We start from the raw sequence: 13,506 nt of genomic DNA, 5'->3' as shown, positions 1-13,506 counted from the left end.
GGCGGATTTCTGAGTTCGAGGCCAGCCTGGTCTACAAAGTGAGTTCCAGGACAGCCAGGACTATACAGAGAAACCCTGTCTCGAAAAAACAAAAAACAAAACAAACAAAAAATTCAAATACGATTTCTTTTACATTGTATGAATGCTTGCTTGCATGCACGACATGCATGCTTGGTACCCACAGATGTCAGATGAGGGGGTCGGATCCCGTGGCAAACTGGAGATAGAGTTGTGAATCACCATGTGGGTGTTGGGAACCTAACCCAGATCCTCACAAGAGCCTCCAGCTTAACTACGGAGCCGCCTCTCTGGCTCCTTGATAATGAATGTTCACATTGACCTTGTCCTAAATCTCCTTCTACAGCAGGTTGGCCAGTGTCAGAGCCTGAACTCAATGATGCTTGCAAATCCCAGACAGACGCTCAGCCTACCTCCCAGGGGATGACGAAGCCAGATGCGCGGCCAGCATTTTTTCCAGTAGTTGAGGGCTAGTTCCTTCGCCGGTAGTGAAATGTCTTGGACTTGGGGGTCCCAAGAGCTTCTCGGATGTGGACTCCGAGCTCTGCTCTCCTGTCCCTCCCCTCCCTTAGAAGTTGGTCCTGCGGCTTCAACCCAGACGACGCCGAACAGCTGTGTACTAGACAGACTCAGCTTCCTGCGGTTCCAGCTAGGTCCCTCTACAGTAGTCAGAGCCTCGCTCCATCCAGGCTCAACGCTCCTCCTCTTCCACTCTCAGCAACTCCTCCCCTCTCAGGCTCGTCCCCCATCCCCCGCCTCCTGGCCCCTGTCAGACCCCGCCCTCTAGGCTCAGCACCCCTCCAAGGCAGGCCCCGCCCTGCCCAGGCAATCGCACTCGGCCGTCGCAGGCAGGCCCTGCACCTCCCGGGCATGCTTCACCCCTCCCGGACTTAGCACACTGTCCTCTCCCAGGCAGGTCTGGTCGCACCCAGGTTTAACACGGTGTCCCTACAGTCACTCCCCACCCTCCTCCGTGCCTGGTGGGTCTTCCACCTGCAGGGTGTGTTTGTGTGTAGGTGCTCTGGATCAGAGCCAGGTGAAGCGCACAGACACCAGCGGGAGGCTGTGATATTCTTACCGGTATCAGGGGCGTGGCCAGCAGGGACCAATCCTACAACTCTCATCCCCCATTCAGGTACAAATTTATGCTCATACTAAAATTATCTTGACATATTTGCTCGGCCTCCATTTGGGGTCCCAGGGGCAAAACCTATTAATCAGCATAACAATAAACCGACTCCTACTGACGTGCTGCTGTCTCGTACTTCAGCACATCGCTCAGCCCCCTCCTCAGAGACGCTTCTAGCAGTAGATGGGGAATTAACGGAGACCCACAGCTCTCTGAGAGACTTAGGGGCACTTAGCCCTAAATGGGAGCTGTTTCTCGTACCCTCAGGGCTCAGGGATCTTTTCCAGAGAGTGGGCAGGGAGGCTGGAAGAGCCAGAAGTGGCAAATGAATCCAGAGGGAACTGAAGTTTCACGACTCCGACAAGAAGATGCATATATGAACTCACAGAGACTGTCAAATGCAGAAGACCCGCACAAGCTCGAGCCAGACAAAAATCCCAGTGTGTGGAAGGTAAAGTGGACATAAACTCCCACCCCTCACCAAGAGGCTATTTGCAACTGATACTGGCAGGCAAGGGGACATCAGCCTTCTTCAATGGAGTGACATCAGGTGTATCAAACACACTCAAGAGCCTCGAGCTCAGAAAGAGTTGGCCAACACAAATCTGACTCCAAGGGCTTGTTCTTTTTGAAACAGGACAACTCTGTAGTTCTAGCTTTCCTGGAACTCTGGCTCTGCCTCCCAAATGCTGAGGTTAAAAGTGTGTACCACCGCCCCGCTTGCTTGTTTTTGACAAAGAGCGTCAAGTTTGGTGGGTAGGGAGGGGGAGAAGTGGAGAGGTTCTGGGAGGGGAATTAGGGAGGGGAAAGAATATGATCGAAGTATGTTGTTTACAATAGCCAGGGCTGTGGTAGACGTGTGCTTATCAGTCATGTGGGATGCCTTTTTCACTAAGAAGCACACACACAGAACTGAAAACAAATAAATGAGCAATATTTTAAGGAAAAACAAAAAAAGCTGGGCTTGCAGTAGGTATTGACAGCCATGTGGATGCTGGGAATCCAACCTGAGTCCTCTGGAAGAGCAGCCCATGGTCTTAATCTCTGAGCCCTCTCTTCAGCCCTATTTCCCTGTTCGTTCTCTCTCTCTCTCTCTCTCTCTCTCTCTCTCTCTCTCTCTCTCTCTCTCTCTCTCTCATCTTTCCTTCCTTTTTTTGTTTTTTTTTTGGGGGGGGTTGTTTGTTTGTTTGCTTTTTCAAGACAGGTTTCTCTGTATAGTCCTGACTGTCCTGGAACTCACTTTGTAGACCAGGCTGGCCTCAAACTCAAAAATCTGCCTGCCTCTGCCTCCCGAGGGCTGGGAGTAAAGGCGTGCGCCACCATGCCCAGCTTTTTTTCTTTTTTTTTTTTCTCTTCTTTTCTTTCATTTTTTTCTTTTCCTTTTCTATGTGTCCCTGGCTGGCCTGGAACTCCCTCTGTAGACCGGGTTGGCCTCTAACTGGCAGATCCACCTGCCTCTGCCACCTGAGTGCTGGGATTAAAGCTGTATGTGACCACACCTACTACTGTTTCCCTATTCTATTGCCCCTCCTCCAATCTCAGCCTCTGCCTCCCCCCACTGACCCTCTGTTTCCTCTGTCAAGAATTCACCAAAACCAAAGGGCAGGTCATGGTCTCCCTCTGGATTAGCCCAATCTGGATACTCTGTGCCCTCTAGGCTGCTGGCCTTGAGGCATATTTCTACCCAGCTGCTGAGGAGAGTCAGGAAGGCTGCCCTAGAGATAGCATGGGCACAAACTCTGGTGTGAGAGAAGGAAAGTGTCTGGTTTGCACACATGTGCACACTGCACACACAGAGGCATGGATACAAACACACAGAGGCACGTGCATACGTATATACACATAAAGGCATACACACACAGAGGCACATGCACACAGAGACATGTTCATGTGCACATACTCAGAGGCACACAAGCACACAAACTCACACACACACACACAGAGGCATGCACACATGTCACATGACGGAGAGATTGCTCAGCCATCTCTAGGCTTTAGCCAAAAGCCCTCATACTCAGTGACTTCACAGTTGTCCCAGTGTTGCTGCTTGTGAGCCATCTGAGAGCCCCAAAGCTGTGCCAGCTACTGTTTCTGCTTCCAGGGTAGAGAAGCCAGATAATGGTGTCATCGGAGCTTGTGCCAGGAATGGCCACTGTGATTCCCCTAAGTCCCTTCAAAGTAGGTACCATAATTAGTCCCTCCTTACAGAGGAGGAACCTGAGACCTAGAGGTCCTCCTGCCTAAGTCCCCAGAAGTCCAGAGTGCTGGAGTCAGGACCCAAATGCAGCCACTGGGTCCTTGGAGTTGGGCTCTTTGCATAATGCCCCAGGACTCAGAGTGCATTTTGGTCTCTGTAACTCATCTTCTTCCCAAAAGAGTAATAAAAGACTGGTAGCTATCAGCTCCTCCCTGCTTAGGAGGTACAGAGATGTTGCTGTCCTCACTGTTCCCGTTGTGAGGAAACAGGCTCAGAGAGAGGGAAAGCCACATCACCTGCCAGAGTCAGGGCTGGGACTTGTGCCCCTGTCTCCAGGCACAAAAGTCAATACTTCTTTCTCCTATGATGCTCTCAGGGACAGCTTTCTGGGTAAACATGGGGGCTTGAGACTGCATAGCTGACTCTGTCCCTGCTGGCTACCTACTGCTCCCCTTGACATGAGAGATCCCTGAGGCCGATCCTGCCCCACCAAGCCTGAAGATGTAATGATGCCGTCCACCCTTTCCCTGGGAGCTACCCAGACCTTCTCATTCCACACGCCAAGCTCCTTGCTGCACTGCCCAGGAAACCCCACAAACCTGTGGGCTCACTGCATCTGCAGGCGATGAGTCCTCCCCCTCTGGAACCAGACCACAGTTCAACTCCACGCTGAGGCTTACCCTCTTTCTCCATTACAGTGTTTTGGATTCCTGTCCACTAAGAGTTATCCCTGTTGGCAGGGCCGAGTGGAGAGGACTTGACAACCGTTCTAATACCCAGGAGGCCTCTTGCCCCCCCCAAGGATCTGCAGAGACGGTGGCCTGTATCTACTGTTCAGCCTGTGACTGAGTGAGGACACATTTATGGTGCCAGAAGACGCAGTCTGGCTCTCTAGGAGGCTCTTTCTACCCTGCCAATGACAGTGGCAATTACATCGTAACAGTATCTCACGGAGATTTCCACCAGTTATGGCTCCTAACCAGTCCCCATTGAAGACCAGAGGCTCCCAGAGGGAGTCTGAGTCACTTCTGGAGCCTCTTTCTGGATAGCCCAGTATAAAATCCAGGATGTGCTGCAGGCTGGCTCCCTCAGAAGAGACTGATGAACTCAAGCCGCTCTGTGTGTGTGTGTGTGTGTGTGTGTGTGTGTGTGTGTGTGGTGTGTTTCTGTCCCTCCCCTCAGGGCTGAAGGAAGAAATGAATGGAGAGGTTGGGGGAGCACAATTTCCTAGTAATGGGCTGCTACGTTACAGTGGAGGAAACTCTCGCCCAGGAGATGACGACAGCCAGTCCTGGGGGAAATGAATCTGGCATCCAGAGGTAGTGAGGCTCCCGATGGAAGCCTCTGGTCTTTGATGGGGACTGGTTAGGAGCCTTTATGGGTGGAAATCCCAGGAGATACTGTTACTATGTAGTTGCCACTGTCGTTGGCAGGGTGGAAGGAGAGTCTCCTATAGACTGCGTCTTTGAAGGGTGTGATGGTTTGTATATGCTTGACCCAGGGAGTGGCACTATTTGGAGATTTGGAGGGGTGGCCTTGATGGAGTAGGTGTGTCACTGTGGGTGTGGGCTTTAAGACTACTACTAGCTGCCTGGAAGCCAGTCTTCCACTAGCAGCCTTCAGATGGAGATGTGGACCTCTCTCTCAGATTCTCCTGTTCCATGCCTGCCTGGATGCTGCCATGTTCCTGCCTTGGTGATAATGGACTGAATCTCTGAACCTGTAAGCCAGCCCCAATTAAATGTTGTCCTCATAAGAGTTGCCTTGGACCCATGGAAGGAGTTACAGAGACAAAGTTTGGAGCTGTGACGAAAGGATGGACCATCTAGAGACGGCCATATCCGGGGATCCATCCCATAATCAGCTTCTAAACGCTGACACCATTGCATACACTAACAAGATTTTGCTGAAAGGACCCAGATATAGCTGTCTCTTGTGAGACTATGCAGGGGCCTAGCAAACACAGAAGTGGATGCTCACAGTCAGCTATTGGATGGATCACAGGGCCCCCAATGGAGGAGCTAGAGAAAGTACCCAAGGAGCTAAAGGGATCTGCAACCCTATAGGTGGAACAACATTATGAACTAACCAGTACCCCGGAGCTCTTGACTCTAGCTGCATATGTATCAAAAGATGGCCTAGTCCGCCATCACTGGAAAGAGAGGCCCATTGGACTTGCAAACTTTATATGTCCCAGTACAGGGGAACTCCAGGGCCAAAAAGTGGGAATGGGTGGGTAGGGGAGTGGGGGGGGAGGGTATAGGGGACTTTTGGGATAGCATTGGAAATGTAAATGAGGAAAATACCTAATAAAAATATTAAAAAAAAAAAGAGTTGCCTTGGTCACCAGGTGGTAGTGACGCATGCTTTTAATCCCAGCACTCGGGAGGCAGAGGCAGGCAGATTTCTGAGTTCGAGGCCAGCCTGCTCTACAAAGTGAGTACCAGGACAGCCAGGGCTATACAGAGAAACCCTGTCTCAAAACAAACAAACAAACAAAAAAAGAGTTGCCTTGGTCATGGTGTCTGTTCACAACAGTAAAACCCTAAGGGTAAAGACAACCTTCACCCCAACTTTGAAAAATGCTGCAAAATTGGGGCTGGAGTGATGGCTTGGTGGTTAAGATCACGGTCTGTTCTTCCAGAGGACCTGGTTTCAAATCCCAGCACCCGTATGGTGTGGGAACTAAAAAAGGGGGGCCCTTAGGAAGAGGGGGGAGAGAAAAGTCCCACACCCCGCCAGAGTTCCACCTATTCTCTGGTCAGTCAGGCGTGGGAGGGCTGCTACCTACCCTTTCCACTCATCCCTGGGTGGGCATTCCTCTATCCCACTCTCCAGGGGGTGGCCAAGGGGCAGCCCTGCCTGGGGACCCCAAAGCTACCTTGCTAAAGCCCTGGGGTTATTGGAGAGAGGGATGAGGGAAGAGGTTCCCAACACTGACCAGAGTGCGCAGTGGATCTTGATGGAGCAGAGACTCTCTATGGTTTAAGAGCTTTATTTTAGAAATGCAGGGGGAGAGAGGGAGGGAGGGAGGGAGGGAGGGAGAGAGAGAGAGAGAGAGAGAGAGAGAGGAATGGCTGGAGAGAGAGAGAGAGTAAGAAGGAGAGAGGAGAGCAGAAGACAAAGAGAGGAGAGAGGGGGTGAGAGTGAGGGGTAAGAGGGCAAGGTGGGGCTGAACACCCCTTTTTATGGTCTTTACTATTGCTCAGTAACTGGGGAGGAGTTTAGCCTGAAGGTCTGAAGCTTGGGTCATTGCCTACTTGACTACTGACCATGCTTCTCTTGTGGGGGCTGTGGGGAGCAGTAACTTAGGCAGGGCCCAGAGTTCCAGGAGCATGAGGGAACGCCTACCATGTCATGTAGGTGAATTATCACCACCGGAGTTCAGACCTCAGCTCGACTGGAGGTCAACCTGCAATTCCCCACAATATGGCAGCTCATAGCTGTCTGTTAAGTTCCAGGGGAAATAACACCCACACACAGACATACATGGAGGGAAAACAGCATCCCCTAATGTCAGCCAGGTACACCTGACCTAATGCTGGAGCTGCAGGTAGCCCTGCCTTGGAGCTCTCGGTTCCTGTTGGCCATGAAGAGAGCGCTGGCACTCACAGCTTCACACAACCCCTTTGGGTTTTTTTTTGTTTTTTTGTTTTTGTTTTTGTTTTTTTTTTTTGAAACAGGGTTTCTCTGTAGCCCTGACTGTCCTGGAACTCACTCTGTAGACCAGGCTGGCCTCAAACCTCAGGGATCCACCTGTCTCTACCTCCCAAGTGCTGGGATTAAAAGCATGCGTCACCATTGCCCAGTGACCAAGGCAACTCTTATGAGGACAACATACTGGGCATGTCATACACTCTTATCTGGTGACCTGCCCAGTCACAGTGGTGTGGTCTTGGCTGTTCCAAGCTTGAGTGTGGTACAGCTGGTGGCAGCACTGCCAGCCTAAGTGAAGGGCTAGGCTGTTACCTGGACCCACCCACCCATCGGAAGGCTGGGAGGAACCTGAGGATACCCACCTAAGAGTCTGGATGAGTTCTCCTGCCTTCCATTGCCCCATAGGTACAAGGAGTTGTCAGCACAGGACTCAACAATGCTAAGAAGACCGTAGCAAACACGATACACACCAAGAAAGTCGTCTCTGTGGGAAGATTTGGAGCATCCAGAGGGCTTTCATCGAGGAGGGTAGGCCACTAGGGTCCTGGACACCCAGAGGACTCAGTCTTCCTAGAACAAAGGAACCAAAGCTTTCTGTGTATGAAGGGTATTGCAGCACAGCAGGTGTGTATGGGGGCAGGGTGACTGTGTTGTGGGTAATAGGGTTCCTTCAGGCCTGTTCAGATTCCTAGGCCATCAGTGTAGTCAGAGCAATGGGCACTCCTGCAGGAAGAGCCACAGAAAGCAACACCCTTGGGCAGAGAGGTTAGATGAGGGTTTCTGGAAGTGTGAGAAAGACCAGAGCCATCTTTGTTTTGGGTTCTGTTCTGGTGGTGTTCTTAGATGGGTCTCGCTATGTAGCCCTGGCTAGCCTGACACTTGCAATATAAACCAAGCTGGCCTCAAATTCCCACAGAATTGCCTGTGCCTGCCTCCTTCATGCTAGCACTAATGACGTGTGCTGCTACACCTGGTCTTGCCTTTGGTTTTGTTTGGCTTGTCTCCTGGGGGCTATTTATGAGTCTGTGAATGGTGGTAAGTGGGTACATGGATGGATGGATGGATGGATGGATGGTGGGCAGATAGGTAGATAGATGGAGAAACTGGATGGGTGGATGGATGGCTACGTGGATGGGTGAGTTGGGGACAGATGGATAGGTACTGGGGTAGTTAGTGGATGTGTGGGTTAGTGAATTAGTTGACCAATAGACAGGTAAACAGAAAAATAGACCATTTGATGGACATGGACAAAGGGCTCGAGAAACGGTACATGGCTGGGCAGGAGACAGATAAATAGGCAGGGGAACTGGGCAGGCAAACAGTACATCTCTTTAAGGGTGGGTGGATGGAGGTGGGTGGAGGACTGAGTGGATAAAAATCTGGATGGATGGTTGGTGGGTAGGAGGATGGATGGATGAGCACGAAGGCTAATTAATGTGTTAGCTGACTATGCATGAATCTGCAGTAGACACTGGCTGTCCCACAGGGAACACATCAGACAAAGTCTGTGCACTGATGGAGTCTGCAGACATCAAAGGAGCAGAGAACCATAGCTGGGAGTCGTTCTTACTAAGGGAATCCTTTGCAGGCTGTGGCAAGGGTCTAAGTGGACCACCAAATGTGTCTCTTATGAACACACACAGGAAAGTTGTGAGCCGGTTGTAGCATTGATTTATCTCTTTTATTTATTTTTACAATTTTATTATTATATACATGCAGTACCTGGGCTGCATGTATGTTTGTGCACCATGTATGTACCTGCTGTTCTCACAGAGCAAATCCCCTTGAAGTGGACTTATATACAGTTGTGTGCCTTGTGTGTGCCCGGTGCCTGCGGAAGCCAGAGAGAATGCTACATCCCCTATAACTGGAGTTACACACCCCTGTGAACCACCACGTGGCTGCTGGGAATCGAACCCGAGTCCTTTGCTAGAGTAGCCAGCACGTTGACCTGCTGAGCCACCCGGAGAGACTCCATCCCTGAGGTAGATCCATGCCTCTTCTACCTGCAGTGTGCACATAGGTTGAGTGGCCAGCAGAACATCAGCAGCCCCCGTGGCAAGGTCAGGATGGTCAAGAGCACCACTCAGAAGCTGTGCTCCTGGGAATCCCGGTGTCAGGGTGGACCAGGTCCCCAAGAAGTGGGACAGTAGAGAGGAGAGGGAGAGGAGGTTCACGGGAGACTGCTCTGGGCTATTCCAGACTCCTTGATGTGGTTGATAGGGGGTGCTATCTGGAGATACCTCACCCAGTGAAAGAAACTGGGGAGTGGGGTATGAGTGCCCTGTGGTACCCAGAGACCCTGGCCATTTCTGAACTTTTGTCTGCAGGTGTTGGTTGCCTTAGGCAGATGAGGTGTGAAGGCTTGGGTGACCAGAGAAGGCAGGTGAGCAGGAACGAGGAGTTTCTGGAGCAATCCAGCTGGTAAGGACGGAGTAAGGAGAGAGGTTCCCTGACAGACTTGAGTCCCTTCTCACTCCCTCCACGCTCTCAGCCCTAGAGTCACCTCTATCATAAAAATGGCCTCTGCGCTGGTGTGTTTAACAGTGCCATGAAAGCTTTGGAGTAATCAGGTAGCCAATCAGAAAGTGATCTGAGGTCTGCCCCAGAGGAGGAGGGATTCATGTCTGGTACTATAAGCCTGGTCAAAGGCTTTGGCGGTCACAGGCTTGGTGGGAGCCTTGTACTCTTGCTTTGTTGAGTGGATATGTTGTCAAACAGCCTTCTAAATATTTGTTTATACCCAGTGTACTGGCTGGTTTTGTGTGTCAACTTGACACAAGCTGGAGTTATCACAAAGAAAAGAACCTCCCTTGAGAAAATGCCTCCATGAGATCCAGTTGTAAGGCATTTTTTCAAGTAGTGATCAAGGGGGGAAAGGCCCAACCCATTGTGGGTGGTACCATCCCTGGGCTGGTAGTCCTGGGTTCCTGGTACAAGAAAGCAAGCTGAGCAAGCTAGGGGAAGCAAGCCAGTAAGCAGCATCCCTCCATGGCCTCTGCATCAGCTCCTGCCTCCAAGCTCCTACCCTGCGTGAGTTCCTGTCCTGACTTCTTTGGTGATGAACAGCAGTGTGGAAAGTGTAAGCTGGATAAACCCTTTCCTCCCCAACTGCTTCTTGGTCATGATGTTTTGTGCAGGAATAGAAACCCTGACTAAGACACCCAGAGATCAGTGCTACCCCAGCCTTGCCCAGAGAAGCCCCTCTCTGCAGTAGGTAACAATTAACACAGAGATTTGTTTCTAGTCAGACTGCTGAGTACCCAGGCATAGATGGGACACATACACCAACCCCACACAAAGGTGGGGGAGAAGCGCTGTGAAAAGCAGTCCTCTGGGTTGTACTCGCGAGCCCACTGTAACTATGGTTACCTGCACTCGATCAAGCCAGTAAGACCACTGGACTCAGTGAGTTACAAAAAAGGGCTTGAAGGTAGGATGGGGGTGTCCTGTGGGGGTGGTTAGGGTGGGTTGGGGAACAGGCAAGATCAAAATAGGCAGCATTTGTGTCTGAGATGGTCAAACAAATCGAAGCTATTCTAAAACAAAACAAAACAAAACAAAACAAAACAAGACCTCAGCAACAGCCAACATCTGATCTTGGTGCTGAGCACTGCTGAGCCTGTATGGGGTAGAATCTCCTCTGGACGGCATGTCAACTGAGCACATGTGGACCTTGGTAACAGTTCAGGGTCTTCCAGTTCTCCTTCATCTTCCTGATGGACCACTCCTTAAGCACCCCTCAGTTCCTCTCCTGAGTGCTCCCCTGCCCGACATTGTCCTAGTACCCATACTTTATCCCTGGCCCCCCAAGACCCAATTTATACCTCTGTTGATTTGCCCTGACTCTTAGCCCCCATCCCCAACTCTGCCCATGTCTCCCTCCACTAGCCTGTGGGTCCCTGTTCCACTCTGCTGCTGGGCATGGCCGCTGGGGAGTCAAAATGCAGGGAGCTTGACTGTGCTATCGGAAGGCTGCTGCTGGGTGGGTGCTAGGCTCCAGGGAAGCGCTGTCTGAGATGTGGGAATGCTGAAACTGGTATTCCCTGAATCCCAGGCTTCTAGTTGCTGCTAGAAAACCCACACAGAGAAATCAGGAACGAAGTGTCAAGGGTCCTTGGGCCCAACAGTGTCCAGCCTGGGCTGGGACTGGGAGCTCTGGCTTAGCTCACTGGCGAGGGTAGCAGAAGTTGTCTGGGGGGTCAGATGAGCCTTCTATGGGAGACTCAGGCAGCAGCTCTGTAGATGAAGGACTTCTTCATGCTCCCCATGGTGGTGGTAGGTGAAAGAGATGGTCCTTGGTTCCAAATTCTGTTTATTGGTTGTTTTTCACAGAAAATGGGTGTGTACTCACGTTTCAGGGTGGGCCAGAGATTACACACCTTCTCCAGGGAGGAATGTTTGGGAAGCGACGTTTATTGGCCCTCAGGGCCTCTAGGTATCTCTTTGCGGGGAAGAACTCTGTTCTGGGCCTATGTGACCACAGTTCACGTTTCCTTATGTGGGAAGTGTGGCATGTGTTCCAGGCCAGGAATCTGGCAGGGAGCAGGAACTACCTACTGTCTCAGGTGTGTACCCCAAGTTTCCGGGGACTCAGACCCGCTCTATCTTACCATGTCTCTTGGCATGGTTCATTATCTCACACAAGTCTAGACCTGACATGCGCAGAGGCAGCTGGTGAGAGGCTTGGCCCACTAAGGATCATTTGCATCTCTGAAGCCATGGGTGCCTGTTGAAATGGAAACTTAAGGATTCTTTGGAAAGTCAGTTGTGTTGGATGCTGTTTTGGTAAGGCAAATGCATGAAGGAATGTTCCATTCAAATGAACACTGGTGAAAGACTAAGACTCATGAAGGAACATTTAGCTGAAGCAGACACAGGAGAGAGGATGTTCTGCTAAAGCAAGCACGTGAAAGGACACGGGATGGAAGATTCTTTGCTAACAACGCACATGTATTGGCCCGCCTTACGTTGTGCTGTTGAGTGCATTTGTCAGGACTCCACAGAGAGAAACACTTCTGGTGGTGTCCTGCAGCTTCTTGCTGCTTCCTTGGACTTGGGCCGATTGGCAGAGTGATGTCAGCTGAGACAAACGCACGTGCTGAGGAAAGACTTGTGCTGAGACAAGATACGTGGAGGACACGTGATGTTTGGAGAGAGAATAAAAAGGACTTGATGGACAGTAATGTAGGCTGAGCTTGGCTTGCTTATAGAGCTAGCTGTGAGGTGCTTGCGGGTCTCGAGTCTTCATTGATCTTCACTTAACTGAGAGAGGCACAGCTGAGAACTTCTCCTGGCATTCCTGTTGGTCCTGGTCCCTCCTGCTGACTCGTGCTGAGGCTGAGGCCTGGCTGTCTCTGCTAGGTAGTGCCACCATTGCTGAATCCTGTTTGCTATCCTGACTCTACCAAACTGGACTGCTGGTGTATCCATAAAGTGTTTGCCAGTGGATCGAGCTGCCGCTGCTGACCTGTGAACTGAACTGCTGTTTTCCAGACAACACAAATGGGAGTTGCTCAAAAGAACCTTTCTAAACAGATCTACTCCCGCCCCCTCTCCGCCCCCCGCCCCATATCCTTTCTTGCCCACTATCTCTGGTGGGTGGTGGGCTAAAAGGGAGGTTAAAGCGTTTAAGAACCATCATTAAAAATTGGGTTTGAAAACAAATTAAAGTTACAGGCGCTATCCAACGTGGCTTAGGCATAATGGGGAACTCTGCTTCTAGCATATAGGAAACTGTAGATTATGAGTGGATAGCAATATTGCTTAAGGAGATTGGCAAAATGGCAGCTGGTGCTGCTGGCTGGTATCCTGCCTTGCTCCCAGAGGGTTTTTTGTTTGTTTGGTTGGTTGGTTGGTTTGGTTTGGTTTTGGTTTTGTTTGGCTTTGCTTCATAGTTTTCATGTATCCTATTTTGAAAAAGTTTAATGAGAAACCAGACAATTCTCTTCTGTTAGAGAGGATCAGAGTTGGCAATGCGTTTAGAGAGTTTGTGGACAGAGGTAGAAGTCCTTGGAAAAGAACAAGGGCCAATGGAGAGAGATAGTTCATGCTTGGTGAATGAGACCGGGACTGTATCGAGAGCAGGAAGCAAGGTAGACCAGAAGGTAAACTGCCAGCCAGCCCTGCTTCTAGGGGCCTGAGGGAGCAGGAAATGGCACAGCCCAACAGGCTAAGGTGCAGCCGAGTGCACCGCCAGAGGCTTTGCTAGGGCCTACAAGGCACTGTCAGCTGACCCAGTCTGTGCAGCATGAGCCTGCTAACCATGGGGACAGGCTTACAGTGAACTGCCCTGGAGACTGGTAGAAATGTTAGATCTAAAGCACTTTAAAGAGACCATTGGAATGTATGGTTTACATTTTTCCTTTGTCAAAGAAATGCTAAGCCGGGCAGTGGTGGCACATGCCTTTAATACCGGGAGGCAGGAGGCCAGCCTGGTGTGCAGAGTGAGTTCCAGGACAGCCAGGGCTACACAGAGAAACCCTGTCTCGAAAAACCAAAAAAA

The 13,506-nt window shown here is 50.9% G+C and overlaps 1 protein-coding gene across 1 annotated transcript in view; it reads right to left on the bottom strand.

The window, feature by feature from the left end:
- Positions 1 to 726, bottom strand: part of Arhgef19 (Rho guanine nucleotide exchange factor 19) — a 19,130-nt gene extending 18,404 nt beyond the window's left edge. The window contains exon 1 of the mRNA XM_021160108.2: positions 432 to 726. The gene's annotated coding sequence lies outside the window, so the exon portion shown is untranslated. The remainder of the gene's footprint in view (positions 1 to 431) is intronic.
- Positions 727 to 13,506: the final 12,780 nt, after the last annotated feature.

The sequence above is a fragment of the Mus caroli genome, chromosome 4 (assembly GCF_900094665.2).
Source record: "Mus caroli chromosome 4, CAROLI_EIJ_v1.1, whole genome shotgun sequence".
NCBI lineage: Eukaryota > Metazoa > Chordata > Mammalia > Rodentia > Muridae > Mus > Mus caroli.
Note: the sequence above shows the minus strand (reverse complement) of the source record. Positions and strands in the feature narration are given on the sequence as shown.